At 41.0% G+C, this 19,637-nt stretch overlaps 2 protein-coding genes across 5 annotated transcripts in view; one reads left to right on the forward strand and one right to left on the reverse strand.

The window, feature by feature from the left end:
- MATR3 (matrin 3) overlaps nucleotides 1-9,789 on the reverse strand; it is a 30,540-nt gene extending 20,751 nt beyond the window's left edge. The window contains exons 1-2 of one of the 3 annotated variants that reach the window (XM_083606448.1): nucleotides 9,575-9,783; nucleotides 2,898-2,997 (exon numbers count right to left, since the gene is read on the reverse strand). The gene's annotated coding sequence lies outside the window, so the exon portion shown is untranslated. Of the gene's footprint in view, nucleotides 1-2,897; nucleotides 2,998-9,574 lie in introns of all 3 variants that reach the window. The other 2 variants (XM_083606447.1, XM_083606449.1) reach the window with 2 other exon arrangements.
- A 3,289-nt stretch (nucleotides 9,790-13,078) lies between these two features.
- Nucleotides 13,079-19,637, forward strand: part of SIL1 (SIL1 nucleotide exchange factor) — a 60,626-nt gene continuing 54,067 nt past the window's right edge. Inside the window, exon 1 of one of the 2 annotated variants that reach the window (XM_083606608.1) lies at nucleotides 13,079-13,308. The gene's annotated coding sequence lies outside the window, so the exon portion shown is untranslated. The remainder of the gene's footprint in view (nucleotides 13,309-19,637) is intronic. The other variant, XM_083606609.1, reaches the window with a different exon arrangement.

The raw sequence follows: 19,637 nt of genomic DNA on the forward strand, positions 1-19,637 counted from the left end.
TTATTATGTAACGTCAACAGACTGAAGATGCAACCCAGAACCCTATTATACATAGCCCTCAGGTGAAAATCTAGCTTTCCCCCCAGATAATCACCAATTGTTGCCAATCAATGTGCACTTTTGTTTTGATGAGAAATTGTTCTCAAGCACTGGTTGTACAGAACCGTCTGTTTTCAAGCCCCCTATTGAATAGCAGGGTGCATACATCTTATGTTACTGCTCTGGATTCCAGGAAAAAGACAATACACCAGTCATGGAACCAAGAAATGTAACTCAAATTGTTGAACATTAAGCCTATAGAGGAAATGATAGCAGGAACTTAGGAGTGGCTGATATCTGGACATGTGTCTAACGAAAGAGTTACTAAATGAGACCAAATAATTTACACTCAGTAGAACTGAATTAGTACTATAAGATTTGTGAAGGAAAACAGGTTTAAAGTTTGGTAGAAGCACACAAGACCTCTCATTCAAGTAATAGTTTATATGTTGTTAGTACCACATATGAACTGTACCTGCATATTTTTAACATTACATTGTGAACATGGCAGATTAGTCTGCGCTAAGATTTCAAGCCAACCAAGACCAGACCTCATTAATACTTGAATTGGGAAACTACAATTTTGTTTAAAGAAGAGAAATGCTATGGCACTATTCCAATCAAGCAAGTTGTTCAACTGTTATCTTTCAGATGAGACTTGACTGTAAGCTATAGCCACAGGTGGTAGTAAGTTTCCCATGACATGACTGTTCTTTTAACAAGCCCTTTTTTATTCTTGCAGTGCTTATCTAGGTCTTCCTATGCCAACAGTGAACATTAAGAAGCCCACTTCTCTCTCTACAAAGTCATCTTAAAAGAAGAGAAGATTTTTCTAAAGTACCAAGAGTGAAAGTTTTATAAACTTCCACAGAAAACTGAGGCCTCAAGTTACTCAGGCACTTCCGAAAATCCCACTAACTGCAGTCTTATAATACTCAGTATTCTACCTACAGAGGAATAGTTTACGGATGGGCAGAAGACTAATGAATGTTTTCCATGGTCAGTTCTCCAATTAGCAGGGAAAGATGACAAAACCTTCAGGCAAGTTTTAATGAAACGTTCATTTTCTTAGAATTACCTATTATGTTTCAGTTATAAGTGAAAATGTTTTATTAAAGATCTGATTAACTTTGATAGTGTTAAGACGCTAAACCATATAGATGGATATTTATATTGCCTGAAAACCTGTATTACATGCACACTGTTATCACCTGCGAAGAGATAGCACAGGGGCTATTTTAACACACAGCTCTCAAGCACTGTGATGTAAATGGTTACTTATCATTAACTGATTACCAGTTGTGTCACTAGTATAGTAACAAGAATTTTCACTGTAACGTCCAGATACATTTTGTCAAATTGAGTACCATGTGGGTGGGGAACAATTGAAAAGCATTGATGCATGTGTAGAACTAGAAGGATGGTCCAGATATTGCAAGTGCAGAGCAGATGTCAACAGAAGTAGAAGAGAGAGCAAATGTCAAGTGAAAAGAATACCATCCATACCAGTGGCAAAACAGAAAGAATTTCTGAGCAAAATGGTATTCTAACAAGTGTGCATGAGGTGCTGGCAATCTCATGCTCAACAACAGCATCACACACAGTTTGAACAAGAACTTTCGTTGATCACAAGAAAAAGTTTTTCAGGGTTGTAAACAACCACTAGTCTATTGAGCAAGTGACTCACTCCCAGACTAGTAGGTGCCAGCCACAGTAGATGAATTATAAAGATCGCTACCAAGCCCAGTTAGCGTTCTGTACACATGTGGATTATATAGCCAGCCCCTTCCCTTGCAGAAGCAAAGCAACTGCTTGTCTTTCGGATTCCGTTACCTGCGATGACAGAGGTCAGTTGGAATATTTGTAATTTAATAGCTCACCACCTAACTTCCCAGAATCCTGCTTGATCTGAGACTTAAGTCATCAGCAAAGGTTAGTAAATAACTATGGGTTGTAGGCAACTAACCTCTACTCAGAGTAGAACTATTGAAATTTATGAACCCAAGTTAGTCATGGCCATTAATCTCATTGGGTCATTTACTCTGAGTATATATTAGTTGACTACAACCCTATTAATGTATAGAGCTGTCTGTAGTTAACAAACTGGCTAGAATCAAAGAAAGGGGCTTAAATCATGATTTTTTTAAAATCCACACATTTCATCTTTGTAGTTGTGCATGGGTCATCTACAGTGACGTAGGAAGGCTCTGCAGATACATAGGTGCCCTGGTACTGCAAGATTTATTCAGACAGAACCTTCAATTAGAAACAAGATGCTGGGACACTGCACTACAAGGCCTGACTTGCATTAAGCCCTGGAGGGTGCAGGGGACCTGCAAAGCCCTACTACCAAAAGCTCTTTTTGATACAATGTAAACAGGCTCTTTTTTGGAAGAAAGGCGAGAGTAACCATAGAAGCCTGATATTCAAGTTCAGTCATAAAGGAAAGGGATGTCAACCTTTAGATTCAAAGACACGAAATAAACAAACTTATTTTAAAACAGTGCAAGTCTGAGCCAATAAGCACTTTTTCAGGTGTTTCAGCAGGCTGGATTTTCTGTGTGTTCCTCTTTCTGTAGTGTGGATGACTACCTCTCTGAAATTACTTCAAGGTAGAAACACCGCCAATTGTGTTTTTCTTTGATTTTTACTTTTGCAACCCCAGAACAGTTCCTTAAAGGCCTAAAATAAGAACATTATACGGATTCTGAGAAGTATTTCAAGTCCACATATAAATGGGCAGACTTATTTGCAAGGCTGGTTATGTTCCTTACAAAATTCAGAACTCTACACCTCTGATTTGAGTTAGCTGCTGAAGGTTTTGGACAGTATCAGACCCAGGAGCATCTGAAGAGTACCTCCTGACAGAGCTGGGCTGGACAGCAGGTGGTTTCACTGCACAGCCTGGTTTCCACACAAGGAGCGACTGCTCAGGCTTATTATGAAAGCGATGTTAACCTACAAAGAAAAAGAAGATATGAGAGAAACAAGCCTTAAAAACAGAACACTAAAAAGAGGTAGTGCATTGACAGAAACTGAGTTGGGGAAGAGGGAATAGCGACAATACCCCCATAGAAATAGGGCCATTATTACTTCTCTGTGGTTCAGCTAACAGTGCAATCCTAACCATATCGTCTCAGAAGTTTTACTGAATTCAGTGGGGCTTGCTCCCAGGTAAGAAGAGTTGGAATACAGCCTAACTGTATTTTGAAACACATGATTAAGGAATATGAACTAGAAAGAAATTAGGAAGATATCTTTAGCAGTCTTACAGGTATTTCTTTTAGTATCCTAAAAACAGGAAGGAATGATAAGGCTATCAATGGCTACTAGTCATACTGGCTTACGTACTTCAGTATCAGAGCAATCTCTCTAAATACCAGGTGCTAGAGATCAAAATGGGAGAGGACAATTGCACTCATGTCCTGGTTATGGGCTTCCCACAGGCACCTGGTTAGCCCCTGTGATAACAGAATGATGGACTAGATGGGCCTCTGTCAAACCCAACACACTCCCTCGAGAAAGGAGCTGCTAAGCTTATGCCAGCATGTGGTTTTCTCTACTTTTTCAAGCTTAGAATCTGATTCAACTTCTACGACGCAGTTTCACCATCTCATACGAACAGAAATCTTGAGGTAGTAGTAGTACTTGAATCCCCAACGAATTTGAATACAGCTGCTGTTAAGGGGAAGCACTACAGGGTAAACTGCAAAAAAATACTTGTCTTACAAGAGATGCAATTTTTTATTGGGGAGTCTGTCAAAAACAAGTAATTAGAATTGTGATGAATCTACATGGCTCAGAGCATGCTGGGATGTGAATTCAGGCAGAGAAAGAGGCAAACACAAATAGGAGGCCAAATTCTCTCCCACGTTGAATGAAAGTAGTCACTGTCAGTATTTAGGTACTCTTTTAGTCAAGTGTCATGATGGAACCTCACGCCATTTAAGGTTCAGAAGCAGATGCTTCAAGGGATGCAGAGAAACAAGATCTTCATGTGGTGATTCAGTCCCTCTATTAAGAGAGATCTCTAAAAATATGTTTTGAGAACATAAAATGCACCATTGCCATCATCTAGCAAAGGATCTTGGAATAACATCACTAGATAGTTTTTAAGAACCTGAAAAAGAGATGCATCACATAAGTGGGCCATTGCTAGTAGCTGCTAGAATAGAACTGGCTGGAAACTGGAAAGTGACAACTTCATAAGAGCAAAGTGTACAGAATATGAGAGCATTTAATTACAGGAAAATTTACATCTCAATGGAGTATGAGAGACAAAGATACATTCTATATGGCATCATTTTATGTCTTATGCAAAAAGAGAAGAAAAAAGAGAGGAAATGCTCTTCAGAATACAGACTAACTTAATTTTGTCAACCTTACATATTTTATCAAATCATGTGTACCATAGGAGCCTATTTTGAACTGTGCCCATTTTAAAATGGGAATTATCAGTTGAGGTTGTATCTTCTATATGTGATATGTATGTGTGAAAAAGAAACTCTGCATTTCACATGCAAACACCTGAAGTTACAGCCATATTTTTTAACCATAACCATCTGTGAGTTGCAAATAATTTTATGTGAATGTTTGTAAGTTAAACATAATCAAGAACATTCAGTTCTTTCTTCATCTTTGGCACAGCCCTTTCAAAGGTGGTTCAGATTAACTTTAAAAAGAATCCAATAAAAACCAGCAGTAAAATAGTAAATATAAATAAAACCAGCAATTAAATTATGCTTAAAAGCCCAGGCCAACCATAATCAGTTAAAATTAGATGCAAACAACCAGCTCTTTAGCATCTATTTAAAAACAATTGAGGTAGTAAAGTTCACTTCCTGCAGGAGCAAGTTCCATAATGAAGTAGTCAATAATGGTTAATATTCAGAATATCTATTAAACAGAACTAAGAAAGCCTTGTGCAGAGCAATTCTTGGCTTTTAGGCTGGAACCCTAGGGATAGTCTAAATACAAACTATTAAAAAAATTAGCTACAGTAAAATAAGTGTGTAGAGATAGTGCAGTCTAGTGTGTGTCCATTTCTACATTAAGCCCATGTATATATTTACCAAGAATTACACAAGGCTAGAAAGCAATGGATTCTATTTGTGGTTAAATTAAAGACTTGATTTGCTTCACAGATACCTCAGTCCCTTTAACAGAAAACTAAGGTAGTGATGAGTCTTAGCAAAAGTGGAGCCAGAATACGGTCACTGTGAAACAAGAGGGAGAAATCACAATGCTCTGATGAACTGCAACATATGCAGAAAGGCTACTGAAAAGTTAAGAGACCTAAGAGGGGGCACCCCTCCCCTTCTAACTCAATTGGGACCTCCACAAGGCACAAGATGTTTTGAGTGCCAGCTGGAAAACAAAAACACAAAACGGGTTGGGAGTAGAGGGGAGAAAGAATGGTTTGCTTGTAGTATCCCTGAGCAGGCATATTCCTCTCAGGGTTTCAGGATATACAGTAACATTCAGTGTATCCTCAAGAATTCTTGGTATTCATTTGGCTCAATGAAAAAAGAGATAAAGTAGTGCAGCCTCCTGATGAGGAAAATAAACAGATTTCCTAAGAAAATGATCCAATAATTCACTGGTATGCCCTCAAACTCTCCACCCCTAATCAAAATGCTTGTTTCCAAGCCAGTGCAATATGCTCCCTTGCTCTCTGTAACCCCCAAATGTAATCTTGATCCTCCCACTTCTTTGACCCAAGTCCTAATATGTAATTTGGTTTATTCAAACCTGTAGAGTATGGGTAACCAAATGATGTCTCAAACCCAGCACCCTTGATAACCAAAAAACACAGATGTGAAAATATGAAATCTAAAAAATTCAGAAAAATGGCCTCTCCCCACAAAAACAAAGGAAAAGTTGGACATTCTGAAGGAAAGCCAAGCCTTGTTGAGGAAAAAAAAACTTTAGTACTGCAGAATCATGGTTACAAGAATCTGCACAAGAAAACAAACACTGAAAGTGGCAAAAAAAAACCTCAACGTAACTGCAAGACAAACCTCAAACTGGCGCCAAATAGGTATTACTGAGTTGGAAAAATACTTTTTAGACCGTCTATTGAAATTTCAGATCCAGAATTCAGAGAATGCTTTGCTGAAATAGAATTACTATGCTTGGAAAAAATATTGTCAAATCACCTATACCATTGTGGTATTCTATTTTTATGCTGCACATTGTTTTGTTATACGTCCTCTGAAAGTTTAGTTGAGAAATATTTAAATAAGTAACGGGCACTTTTTGACCTTCAATTAGCACCAGTGTGAGGTTTGCCTCACAGCTGCAAGTGGCCTTGATATACACTGTACTGCCACTGCTTTCCTTAAAAAAATAATTAAGAGGTAGGAGGAGCATCAGAGTTTTATTTCGTCAAAGTGATACTATAGTAACATCCAGGTATAAAAGGCCAGGGGAGCAGCGTGTACTCGGCATGCAATAAAAACTACATAATGAAGCTGCCCACACTTCTGTGAGGAGGGAATTCCACAGTTTAGGGGCTCCAACAGAGAATGCCCTCTCTTAGACTGCTATGCACCCCAGACCTGGGCAGCAGAACTCCCAAGAAGGCCATTTGATGTGTTAAGAGAGGGATGGACACAGTCAGATATTTGGGGTCTAAATTATTTAGGGCTTTAAGCACAAACGTGAGCACCTTGAATTGAACCTGGAAGCAAATTGTCAAGCAATGTGACTATTTTAAAACTGGAGTTAGATGAATTCCAAACAGAACCCCAACAAGTAAAATTCAAACAAATCAAGGCCAATATTAATAGCATTACTTTTCTTTGTTATCTTTTGGTATGGAGTTTTTAGTGACATACTTACTGCATTTTGTATTGGCACAAGAAAAACCTGCAATTTAGATGGAAATGAACCCATGAACCAAGAGTGCTGGAGACAGTAAGCATATACTTAAGATACACACACCATAAACCAAGGCATATTTATTCAGAGGTACTATTATTTTATTATTTATATTGTGCTTTTCCCCAGATTGGCACTCAAACTGGCTTTTCCATTCAATGGGATTTACCAGGCATGCAGCTATCACTAGGGAGAAAGGTGGAATAGAGTAGATGATTATTTAAAAAAAATGTTATATCACTTGATTATATGAAAACCTTTTAAGAGAAGTTTGCAAAAGTATAAAACACCAAATTTATTTAAGAACATTTAAAATATTATTGAAATCAACATTTGATAAGAGATGATACCACATTAGATCTTTCCTCCCATCCCAACATATTCATATCACATTATAAGTAGGCCTACAAGCTGGAAACAAAGTTTGATCTAGGAGATTGAACTGTTATATTTAATTTCTAAGAATGAAACACATTTTATTTTTAGATGCTACATCTTCAAGAGCATCAACTTAGAAAAGCCATTCCTCCTGTGTGAGAAAAGGAAGAATGCAAACGGCAAAGGGAGAATGCAAACGGCAAAGACAACGCTAAGGATCAATTTTTAGAAACATGTCTATTAAAATGGTTAATATGTTGCCTGATTTAACCAGGGAACTTTTTTTAGCTGATTAATATTTAACCAATTCAACACTGCAACCAAAGATGATGGGTGGAAAATAGCACCGTTGGAAATTTTTCATAAAATTTAACACAATGAGAACACACTCTAGAAGTCAAATTTGGTAACTGTAATGGATACAATACCAGTCAACTCCAAAACAAAGATGTAGAACTTTTCAGGCCAAATCTATATTTATGCTCACAGCTCTTCAGGATTTGGAATGTTAATTTTCAGTGCTGCATTTAAAAATATATATAAATGTATGACAAGTGAACACTTTTATATTGTTATATCTTAATTATCATTACTGGGGCTTTCAAATATTTATACAGAATGTAAATTTAACAAGATTAATAGACGTTTTAGTTTACTATATGTAACTCAGACCTCTTATCAAGTATGGGCAAGAGGAAAAAAAAATCCAAAAAGTCACTCATCTCTGGTTGCAGTCCAAAGAGATATTACAGATTGCTAGGAGAGTAATTGATCAACTCAAAATAGCCAAGCAGCTTTACATAAGCATGTTTTTCATGAAGATTCTGACCACAACATAATAATTTGCATGTATGAATTGTTGCCATTTTGATTTTAACAGTTCTAACGGGACATGTTGAGCATGCAAATGTAATACCATTTATAGATCTTTAAAATCTGGAGGAGGGCTGCAAATATTACTGACCAAGATTAATTCTCAACCAGATGGTGAATGTGTGACCAAACATATGCTGCTTTTCTGGGCACAGGAAGAAACTAGAATGAGAAGAAAGGTTCTAGCTTGGGAAGCTAGCATGTCACAAAGTAGGATGTATACAATATTTTTTTTAAAAAAATGGTAGTGGGATGCATTATTTCACCTTGTAAGCTCCCACCTGCAGTCTTCAGTGTTTCGGTGCAGAAATAACTTGGCTATCTCAATGTCGACTACAATGCATTTTACTAGGACTATTGTAAAATGTATACTAGGCTACATTGGAAGGCAGTGACTCAGTAAACATTGGCTCCTTTGTGAGCCGAGTTAAGTTTGCTTGATAAAAACCCAGTTTACCAAGCGCACTGTGTGACAAAGAATCAATGGTGACAGCTTACAATTATTCAAATATACCTCAGGTGTTACTATAGCTGAAAGCAGCAACTTCAAAATAATATCCGGATCCTTTAATGATTACTTAAATATGTTAAGTTAAATTAACTGAAAACAGCTTGCAGATACTTAATTGGCTTAGGATTTTATTTATGTTAAGGGATGAATTAATATGTTTAATTTCATAATGTGAAGATCTAAGGATGTTAATGTTTAAGTTAAATTTTATAAGAACAGTGATTTGGAAAACCGTTAAAAGGATATGCAATGAAATTCAACCAAGGGGAAGCGAGGAAGTCACTTAACAATGTTAATAAGTATAATTTTCAATAAGGCTATGATTGATGTTTGTTTGTCTTATGTGTCTGTTTATAATGTTGTGAAAACCAATAATTTTTTTTGGTAAAAAACAACAAAATATCCGGGTCCTTTGTGGATGGCGTTGGTAAGGGGACCCAGAAAAAGAAACACTATGGGCGACCTTTACCTTTAACCAGTTCTCAGCAGCAGCAACTAAGCCGAAGACACCATTTTTACGAGCTGCGAAATAACTAGATTAGAAAGAGATACGAGAACTATCCATAGCGAGAGAACAAAAAGGCGGAAACCAACGGATAAAAAGGCATTTTCGCCCAAGACCCGCGCATGCGCAACACGCCCGTCTCCGACTAGGCCCCATGGCTTGTCTCGCGCCCGCGCATGCGCACGACCACTCCTCAGGCCTCGGCGCCATGGCCTCCCCAGCCCGGCCCCAACACGCGCGGATTATTCTCCTCAGGTTATAGTATAACGCGCCCTTTCCCCCACCCTCCGTCCGTCTTTTCAACGGTTCAGCTGGAACGGTGAAAAAAACCCCACCACTTTCTCGGCCTGACAGGAATAGGCACAGGCCGCTCACCCCTCTCCTACCTCAGAAAGAAAGCGAGCCTCTCACGCATTTGCGGTCGTCACCACGAACGTAATGTGAGGCAAAGGAACCCCCCCTCCTTCAGAAAATAAAAAAAGACCCTCCACAAACGAAGCTGCGTAAGCGTCGCCCCCACAACGCTTGTATTAGACCGCTAATCCGCCTAGCGCATGCGCCGTCCGGTCAGCGGAGAACTGTTGTGCGCATGCGCTCCCCCAGCGCGAGAAGCTACGCACTTTAAACTGCTCCGCCCCCCTCCGCGCCTATCGCGAGATGATAAAAGGTTTCCCCCCCCCCTTTTCCCGCACTCTCGCTTCCTCGTTCTTGAAAGGGTAAGGGATCACGTGGGTCTGATGACGTTTTTCGGCTGTTGCCTTTTGTCTCTAGTAATTGTATTCGTAGTTCAGGTTTCTCGGTTCATTCGAATTCAGAATAGGGCTTTGTGACACTTTGGCTGGTTCTAATGTTACATTTCCTTAAATTATCAAGAGGGTGTCCTTTAACCCGACCTTTATATGTGCTTAAGCGGAACTGAAGACTTGCTGTTTGCAGTCTTCCCCAGGATTGCAGCTTTAAACAGGAATCTGAAAGGATATTGTCGTTGTTTAATTATTATTAATTAAATTATTGTATTAATAATTTCAATTCTATTTTTTTTTAAATATATTTATTGAAGTTTTACAAAAACATAAGTTTACAAAATGAAAAAAGGTCATATAAAAAGAAAAAGATACAAAAAAGAGAACATAGAAAAATACATGAAAAAGAAAAAAGAGGAATAAAAATACAAAATACAAAAGACAAATAGCTAAAAAATAATTAAAAACAAATCCGTTTTTTATAACTTTGAACTCATTAACTTATTTCCTTGGCCTCCTCACACCTCCCATTTTTGTATTCCCATTTAAATAATCAAATCAGCAAATCCTTACCCTCTTTCGTTTATCTTAACTCTATATCTTAAAATATTATAACTATATTTTCATCCATTATCAATTCATTTTTGCATATTCTTATTAACTTTGTTGCTAATGCCACTTATTTTCAATCCAACATCATTTTAACATTCATTAATTTTACAGTATTTCTGAAGATAGTCTTTAAATTTCTTCTAGTCTTCCACCAACTCTTCTCCCAGGTCTCGGATTCTGCCAGTCCTTTCCCGCCAATTCCATATAATCCGTCACCTTCATCTGCCACTCTTCCAGGGTGGGTAGCTCTTGTGTCTTCCAATACTTTGCAATAAGTATTCTTGCTGCTGTTGTGGCATACATAAAGAAAGTTCTATCCTTCTTTGGCACCAATTGGCCGACCATGCCCAGGAGAAAGGCCTCTGGTTTCTTCAGGAAGGTATATTTAAATACCTTTTTCATTTCATTATATATCGTCTCCCAGAAAGCCTTAATCTTTGGGCACGTCCACCAAAGGTGAAAGAATGTATAATTTCAATTCTAGACCACACTTCGTCTGATGATTACAAGGCGGTTTACAATATAAAAGCACAAAAATGCACATCATAATAACAAACAAAATAACCCACCACCACGCAGATTAAAAGGCCATAGGTTGTTTAAATAAGGCTTGGGAAAATCAGAGAAAGAGAATTGTAGAGTTGGAAGGGACAACAAGGGTCATCTAGTCCAATCCCCTGCAATGCAGGAATCTTTCTGCCCAATGGACCCTGAAATTTAAGAGTTTAGTGCAGGGGTCAGCAACCTTTTTCAGCTGTGGTCCCTCAGACCATGTGGGGGGCCGGACTATATTTTGGAAAAAAAATGAACAAATTCCTATGCCCCACAAATAACTCAGAGATGCATTTTAAATAAAAGCACACATTCAACTCATGTAAAAACACCAGGCAGGCCCCACATATAACCCAGAGATGCACTTTAAATAAAACAACACATTCTACTCCTGTAAAAACACGCTGATTCCTGGACCGTCTATGGGCCACATTGAGAAGGCCATTGGACCAGATCTGGCCCCCGGGCCTTAGTGTTGTGACATGGGGTTTGTGATTTCAGCTCTCTTGACATAATATGCTGGAGACAGTTCTGTAGCAACACTTCTTTATTAAAGCAAACAAGACTGAGAACTGAGGAGGGGAGAGCTACATTTATAGGAACAGGGAACTAGCTAGAAAGGATACATTTTGGAGGGAACAATATCAGGCAATCACAGTCCTGCCTTTTGGAGGAAACCAATAAGACAGAGGATCCAAATACAGCAGCTTAAATGAACCAATAGTAGCTGTACCCTCTGAAACCAAAAGGCAGTTACTTTACCCTAATGCAAATACAGACAATAATAATAATATAGATATAAAATCCTTTGACTCAATACACAACACTTAGATTGCCTACCCCTGGTCTAGTGCTCTACTGACTGAGCTATCAGTAATTATTATTATTTTTTGAAGTGGAATTTTCTGCCTGGCACCTAAAGGTATGTGATGGAGGCACCAGGCAAGCCTAAGGAGAGCATTGCACAATATTTACGGGGAGTGAGTCCCACCCAGGTCAGCAGAACTTTTTTCCAGAGCGCACGTGGTTAAGTTTACTACGTTCGCGGTTCTGCTTAGGATTAAAGTAACAGCGATGTCTTTTGAACACAGGGCTGGAGGAACAGATTTCCTCTACCCAAGGTAGTTCGCCTGGCGCCATCATTATACACCTTTAGGCACCAGGCAAAAACGTTCCTTTTTAGGGATGTTTTAATGTTTGGTGATTTATTGTATTTTTAATATTTTGCTGGAAGCCGCCCAGAGTGGCTGACAAAACCTAGCCAGATGTGTGGGGTATAAATAATAATAACAACATCAATAATAAGGCCTTTGGTTGACCCGATTGACAGCCAACATCCTATACTCTTTTAAAATGTGGCTCTTTTTTGGGGGTGTGTATATTGTTATTGGGTCATTGTTCTTATTTTGATTTAATAATAATAATAATAATAATAATAATTTATTTATACCCTGCCCATCTGGCTGGGCTTCCCCAGCCACTCTGGGCGGCTTCCAAAAAAATATTAAAATACTGTAATACATCAAACATTAAAAGCTTCCCTAAATTTAATTTAATAAATAAAATAAATTAAATTCCCTAATTAAATATTTTGTCATTTTTTTCTGTGAACCACCCTGAGACCTCTGGGTATAGGGTGGTATATAAATTAAAAAACAAATAAGAACTTGCTGAATTAAAAATTGATTTGGAATACAAGAAGGGGAGGTGTGGGGAAGTCTGGGAAATATGTCATTGAAAGTAAGGTATGCAAATTATATGTGTGTTTTTTGTGTTTTTTCTTTATTTTTTGAAAATTTCAATAAATATCTTTTAAGGAAAAAAACAAAACAAAACAAAACAAAGGATGATGGAGCTGTAGTCCCACAACAGTTTGAGGAAACACGGCACGGTCCTCTCTAGTTCTTTCTTATATCTGTGTCAGCTCCCTCCGAGGGGGGCGTGGCTTCCGCTCGATGGGCGGAGCCAGCCACTCGCCCTCCCGGCCCCTTAGCGACGAAGGCGAGAGGATGGTGGGTGACGCGGCCGCTCCTGATTGGCGGAGCGTGTTGCCTTAACTTTTCCCTAGTCCTCGGGGCGGATCGGAGGAAGCGGTTGGTCTTGGAACGCCGCGAGCAGGCAGCTGGGCGCTCGCGCATCGCAGCATCTCTCCCCGGACGCACTGCGCAGCATTCTAGTCCTCAGTGAGGTCTTGTTCCCAAACTGCGCTGCAGGTAGGAGCTCAGAGTCTGCTGGAGGGACCTTTTCGGGAGTCCCTCTGCCTGCTTAGAAGAAAGCCAGCATTTCGGGGTGGGGATGAAGAGTAGCCTAGGACCCTTCTCCTAAAATTAAGGTTTTCTCTATGTTTCCACTTCCATAATAACGGCGAAGTTTTCGATATTATTACTATGAGCCGCGTTGCCCTTTGAAAATCACGCACAAGTTAGACCAAGGCATATAAAGCTGATGGGATAGCTCAGTGGGTAGAGCGTGAGATCTCAGGATGTCGTGGGTTCGTGCCCCATGTTGGGCAAAATAATAATATTAATAATAATTAATCATTTGTTATTTATACCCTGCCCATCTGGCTGGGTTTCCCTAGCCACTCTGGGCGGCTTCCAACAAAAGATTAAAAATACGCTAAAACATCCATCATTAATAACAATAATAATAATTTATTATTTATACGCCGCCCATCTGGCTGGGTTTCCCCAGCTACTCTGGGCGGCTTCCAACAAAACACTAAAATACAATAACGTATTAAACATTAAAAACTTTCCTGAACAAGGCTGCCTTCAGATGTCTCATAAAAGTCAGATAGTTGTTAAATAATAATAATAATAATAATAATAATAATTTGTACCTCACCCAGCTGGCTGGGTTTCTCCAGCCACTCAGGGCGGCTTTCAACAAAATAATAAAATTACAATAAAACATCAAACATTAAAAACTTCCCTAAACAGGGCTGCCTTCTAAAAGTCAGATAGTTGTTTATTTCCTTGACATCTGGTGGGAGGGCGTTCCACAGGGCGGGCGCCACCACCGAGAAGGCCCTCTGCCTGGTTCCCTGTAACCTCACTTCTCGCAGGGAGGGAACCGCCAGAAGGCCCTCGGAGCTGGACCTCAGTGTCCGGCTTGAACCATGGGGGTGGAGATGCTCCTTCAGGTCTACTGGCAAAAGGTTTCCTGTACTGCAGGGGGTTGGGCTAGATGACCCTTGGGTCCCTTCCTTCCTTCCAACGCTCCAGATTCTTGTGGGGATTTGATGGTAATAAGGAGAGGATTGGGTGGCTGGTGTAGAAGCATCCTTGTGCCTTTTACCTCTCTGTAGCATCTCTATTGGGAAGGAAGCGGCGGGGGGGGGGGAGTAGGTGGTGGATAAATAAGGGTTTTGCCTACCTTGCTTGTGCTTTTTAAAAGGAGCCCATTCTCTTTATTTTCTGCGTGGTGATTGCAGCAGGTCCGTGACATGACTGGTTGGGTGTTTGACTGGTCAAATGGCGGTCTAGTACTTTTAAAAGCACAAAATGGCGCGTGGACTGAGAAGATACTATTCAATTAGTCTGGAATTTATTTATTTTTTGGGTAGCATTTATACATTTCTACCACACACTGAGAGGATACTATTCAATTAGTCTGGAATTTATTTATTTTTTTAGTAGCATTTATACATTTATACTACACACTTTAGCCAGAAAAATTCAGAGAGCAACTTGCAGATCAATAAAAAATAACATCCACGCTTAGGTTAATTACCAAAAAAACAACCTTTTTGGTGTGAAATAGTGACATGAACTTTAAGTACAGTGGTACTTCTAGTTATGAACTTAATTTGTTCCGGAGGCCCGTTCTTAACCTGAAACTGTTCTTAACGAGAGGCGTGCTTTTGCTAATTTTTATGTACCTTGCTTGTGGTTGCTTGTATTTTTCTTAACTTGCAGACTCACAGTGTATTTTCGGCCCTTTATTTTATGATTCCTGCATCTAGAATTAACAGGCAGCCGGTGCTTGATGTTTGCGAGTGTGTACATTACTATAGTTGTTAAAACTTGCCTCCGTAATTGAATTTTCTTATTCTGCCCCTGCCCGGTCCATTAGCATTCTTGTGAACATGTGGTACAGTTCTGGCATGTCACTATTTTTTGAAACACATTGCTTTTTAATGATTTAGATATGTAGAGTAACTTGCAACAGAACTTCAAAAAACCACACAATTATTATTATTAATTAAATTCCTATACCGCGCTTCATCTGAGGATCAAGGGGTGGTTTACAGTATAAAAGCACCAAAAATACATAACGTGGTAAGAAATGAAAAGAATAACCCTACATACACAGTTTAAAAGGCTATAGATTGTTTAATATGGCATCATAGATGCAAAATGCAGAATGCCAAAATGGTAGTGGCATAAATATCAACATTTAGATTCTGTTTGCAAAAGAGCACTGTACAGGATACACAAGGCCTAGCAGAATAAATGAGCTTATATTAGTTGCCTCAAGTTGGAGGCCGTTAATGGAGACAAGTGGAAAAGTTTTGCTTGGGTAGCTCTCCAGATGTGTTACTTTTTTCAAAAAAAATAATTTTTATTGAATGATTTTATGTTACAAAAAACAATACAGCCATACTACCACTAAATATAATTAAGAAATAGAAATTACACACATCAATATTTAGTTTGTTATTTGTTATTTAACGTCTTATTTCCTCCCAAACATTCCGTACAAAAACACACATATGTGCAGACACCCACACACCCACACCTGCACACAAAATGATAATAATGAAAGTAAATATTTTTTTCCCTTTTATCTTTCAAAATCTTTTCTTCAACTTTGACTTCCTGTCAAGTCCTTTTGCATATATTTTATCTTACAATCGAATGTACACAAAACAATAAACCTTTCTATATAAATATTCCAATACATTCTGAAAACATAATAAATCCTTAATTGTTGCCCACCTCCTTTTAGTTCCTTCATCACTCGAATGCTAGCAACTATTATTGTATTTTTTTAACATCTCTTCTATAACCATCCCATTTTTCCGCAAATTTTTGCTTTGAGTTTTCTCTGAGTTTACTAGTCAGTTGAGCCGTCTCCACCAATTCCTGTAATTTGATTTGCCAATCTGTTATTTTTGGAGCCTCATGATCTTTCCATCCCTTGGCCACAAGTATACGAGCTGCTGTGGTTGCATACAAGAATACCTCTCTTAGATTTTTTGGGGATCTCTTTATCTAAAATACTTAATAGAAATGCCTCCTGTTTTTTAGTAAAAGTTATCCCCAACTCTCCAGATGTTTTAGACTAGAACTACCATCATCACCAGCCAGCATGGCTGGGGGTCAAGGATGATGGGAGTTGCAGTCCAACGACATCTAGAGAACACCAGGCTGGGGGAAGGCTGATCTAGAAATTAGTGGGTGCTCTTGTGTGGGTGCTCCTAGTCCTGGGGGCGGGGAACCTCCTTGTGAAGGTAGTCCTCCTCTCTCCATCGGGTCCGCAAAACTCTCCAGGTCACCGGCGCTGCTTTGCACCCTTTTTTGGCCTGTCTGGAATGTGTCCTTGAATTCTGATAATACTTGTTTGGATGGCTACAGAGCAGTGTGTGACTCTGTCTCTAGAATCTAACCTACTCCTCAAAAGTCAAACTTATGTGTTTGGCTTGTTACCCACAAGCATGTGGCCTTCAGAAGATTACCCGGAAAGGAATGTGGACTGAAAAAAATTATCTGCCCTTACGCATCTCCTTCTCAGGTCATCTTGAGGGGTCGAGTGATTCAAGCCCTCTTTGAACAGTGTTTGAATTAGCCAGCCACGTTTTGTACCTGGCTACTGGCCACTTGTGGGACGCGGGTGGCGCTGTGGGTTAAACCACAGAGCCTAGGACTTGCCGATCAGAAGGTCGGTGGTTCGAATCCCCATGACGCGGTGAGCTCCCGTTGCTCGGTCCCTGCTCCTGTCAACCTAGCAGTTCGAAATCACGTCAAAGTGCAAGTACATAAATAGGTAGCGCTCCGGTGGGAAGGTAAATGGCGTTTCCGTGCGCTGCTCTGGTTCACCAGAAGCGGCTTAGTCATGCTGGCCACATGACCCAGAAGCTGTACGCCGGCTCCCTTGGCCAATAAAGCGAGATGAGCGCCGCAACCCCAGAGTCGGCCACGACTAGACCTAATACTAATACTCCATCCTGTAGAATTCTATCAGTTATATTTTATCTGCACAATCAGAATGAATTTCAGGAACCAAAATGCCATTTCTGTGCAGCCTGAGCAAAAGCCGCCGACAATGTTATAGGTAATTGTTGTCGCTTGTCTTTGGTTTACCCCGCCCCACTGCCCTGCTCACAGTTGTGAAGAATGTCCCTACGTTATGAATGGTCCATGTCACCATTAAGAAAAAGAGGGAGGAGTAGGCCAGTACAGTCATACCTCGGGTTACAAATGCTTTGGGTTGCGAGTTTTCAGGTTGTGCACCACACAGAACCCAGAAGTACCGGAACAGGTTACTTCCGGGTTTCGGCGCTCGCGCATGCGCAAAACTACTAAATCATGCTTTGCGCATGTGCAGAAGCGCGGAATCGCAACCCGCAAGTGTGGAGACGTGACTCTGTGGGTTGCAAACGTGCCTCCCTCATGGATCACGTTTGCAACCCGAGCGTCCACTGTATATACAGTGGTACCTTGGGTTAAGTACTTAATTCGTTCTGGAGGTCTGTTCTTAACCTGAAACTCTTCTTAACCTGAAGCACCACTTTAACTAATGGCGCCTCCTGCTGCCGCCGCGCTGCCAGAGCCCGATTTCTGTTCTTATCCTGAAGCAAAGTTCTTAACCTGAAGCACTATTTCTAGGTTAGCGGAGTGTGTAACCTGAAGCGTATGTAACCTGAAGCGTATGTAACCCGAAGCGTATGTAACCCGAGGTATTTGGATGGCCCCTGGATGACTTTTCTTATTTAAGTTCTCAAAGCTCTGGACTAACTGATAATCCATCACAGTCAGTCCATCATTTGTAAAATAAGACTTTAGAGCTGTCTTGCGCCAAAATGGCAACTAGACCTTCCATTTTGGCCACCGTAACCTTGGATTAAGGAGCCATTTGGTGCCTTGCTTATATATCTGAGTTTCTAACACTGCTCTTAAGTCCCCTTTATGGTCTCGGAGACGCTGCAAGAAAGCTTTCTTCGCCATAACACGAAGGTAACACCACAAACCCCAGGCCATGAAGGAGAAGTCCAAACTGGAGCTCCTTCCTGTACCACCATTGCACCAGATCTGGAAGGAGCAATGCTGGGGTGGAAAGGATTGGCAGTGTGGGCGTTTGCCACGTGACTTGGGTCTTCGGACATTTACCGTATTTTTCGCTCCATAGGGCGCACCGGACCATAGGGCGCACCTAGTTTTTAGAGGGGGAAATCAAGAAAAAAAATCTTATTTCCCCCCCCAGCCCCAAAGAGCAGCGTACAGGCTGCGCGCAACCTCTCCCTGCCGGAGGGGTTGCGCGCGGCTATGGCACAAGCCAAGACAGCGAGCGGGATGGATCCCGCTCGCTGTTTTGGCTTCCTCTTTAGCTGCGTGCAACCTCTCCAGCCGGATGGATCCCGCTCGCTGTCTTGGCTTGTGCCTCCGGCAGGGAGAGGCTGCGCGGGGCTAAAGAAGCCATAGCCGTGTGCAGCCTCTCCCTGCCGGAGGTGCTGTGCGCAGCTATCCCTGCAGCCTTTGGAGCGCAGCACAAGTTCCCGTTGCTCTCCTCAGGCTTCGGGTTCCTTTTGCTGAAGCCAGGAGAGCAAGACTCTCCTGGCTTCGATGAAAGGAACCTGAAGCCTCCAGAACACAGCGGGAACTCGCGCTGCGCTCCGAAGGCTTCAGGGGCTATCCCTGAAGCCTGGAGAGCGAGAGGGGTCGGTGCGCACCGACGCCTCTTGCTCTCCAGGCTTCAGCGAAAGCAACGCGAAGCCTCTGGAGCGCGGAGGGAGCGCTCCCTCTGCGCTTCGGAAGCTTCGCGTTGCTAGCGCTGAAGTCAAGGAGCCTGCATTCGCCCCATAGGACACACACACATTTCCCCTTAATTTTTGGAGGGGGAAAAGTGCGTCCTATAGAGCGAAAAATACGGTACTTGGGAAGATCTGCACTAGGAGCAGGTTCAGGTGCCTTTTGACACAGCTCTGAAAACCCAACTTGGGCAGTACAGTGGTGCCCCGCAAGACGAATGCCTCGCAAGACGGAAAACCCGCTAGACGAAAGGGTTTTCCGTTTTGGAGGTGCTTCGCAAAACGAATTTCCTATGGGCTTGCTTCGCAAGACGAAAATGTCTTGCGAGTTCCTGCGGGTTTTTTTCCTCCCCCCCCCTTTTTCCCAAGCTGCTAAGCCGCTTATCAGCTGATCCGCTAAGGCGCTAAGCCGCTTAACAGCTGATCCGCTAAGGCGCTAAGCCGCTTATCAGCTGATCCGCTAAGCCGCTTATCAGCTGATCCGCTAAGCCGCTTAACAGCTGATCCGCTAAGCCGCTTAACAGCTAAGCCGCTAAGCCGCTTAACAGCTAAGCCGCTAAGCCGCTTATC

This window comes from Podarcis filfolensis (assembly GCF_964270895.1).
Source record: "Podarcis filfolensis genome assembly, chromosome: 3".
Taxonomy (NCBI): domain Eukaryota; kingdom Metazoa; phylum Chordata; class Lepidosauria; order Squamata; family Lacertidae; genus Podarcis; species Podarcis filfolensis.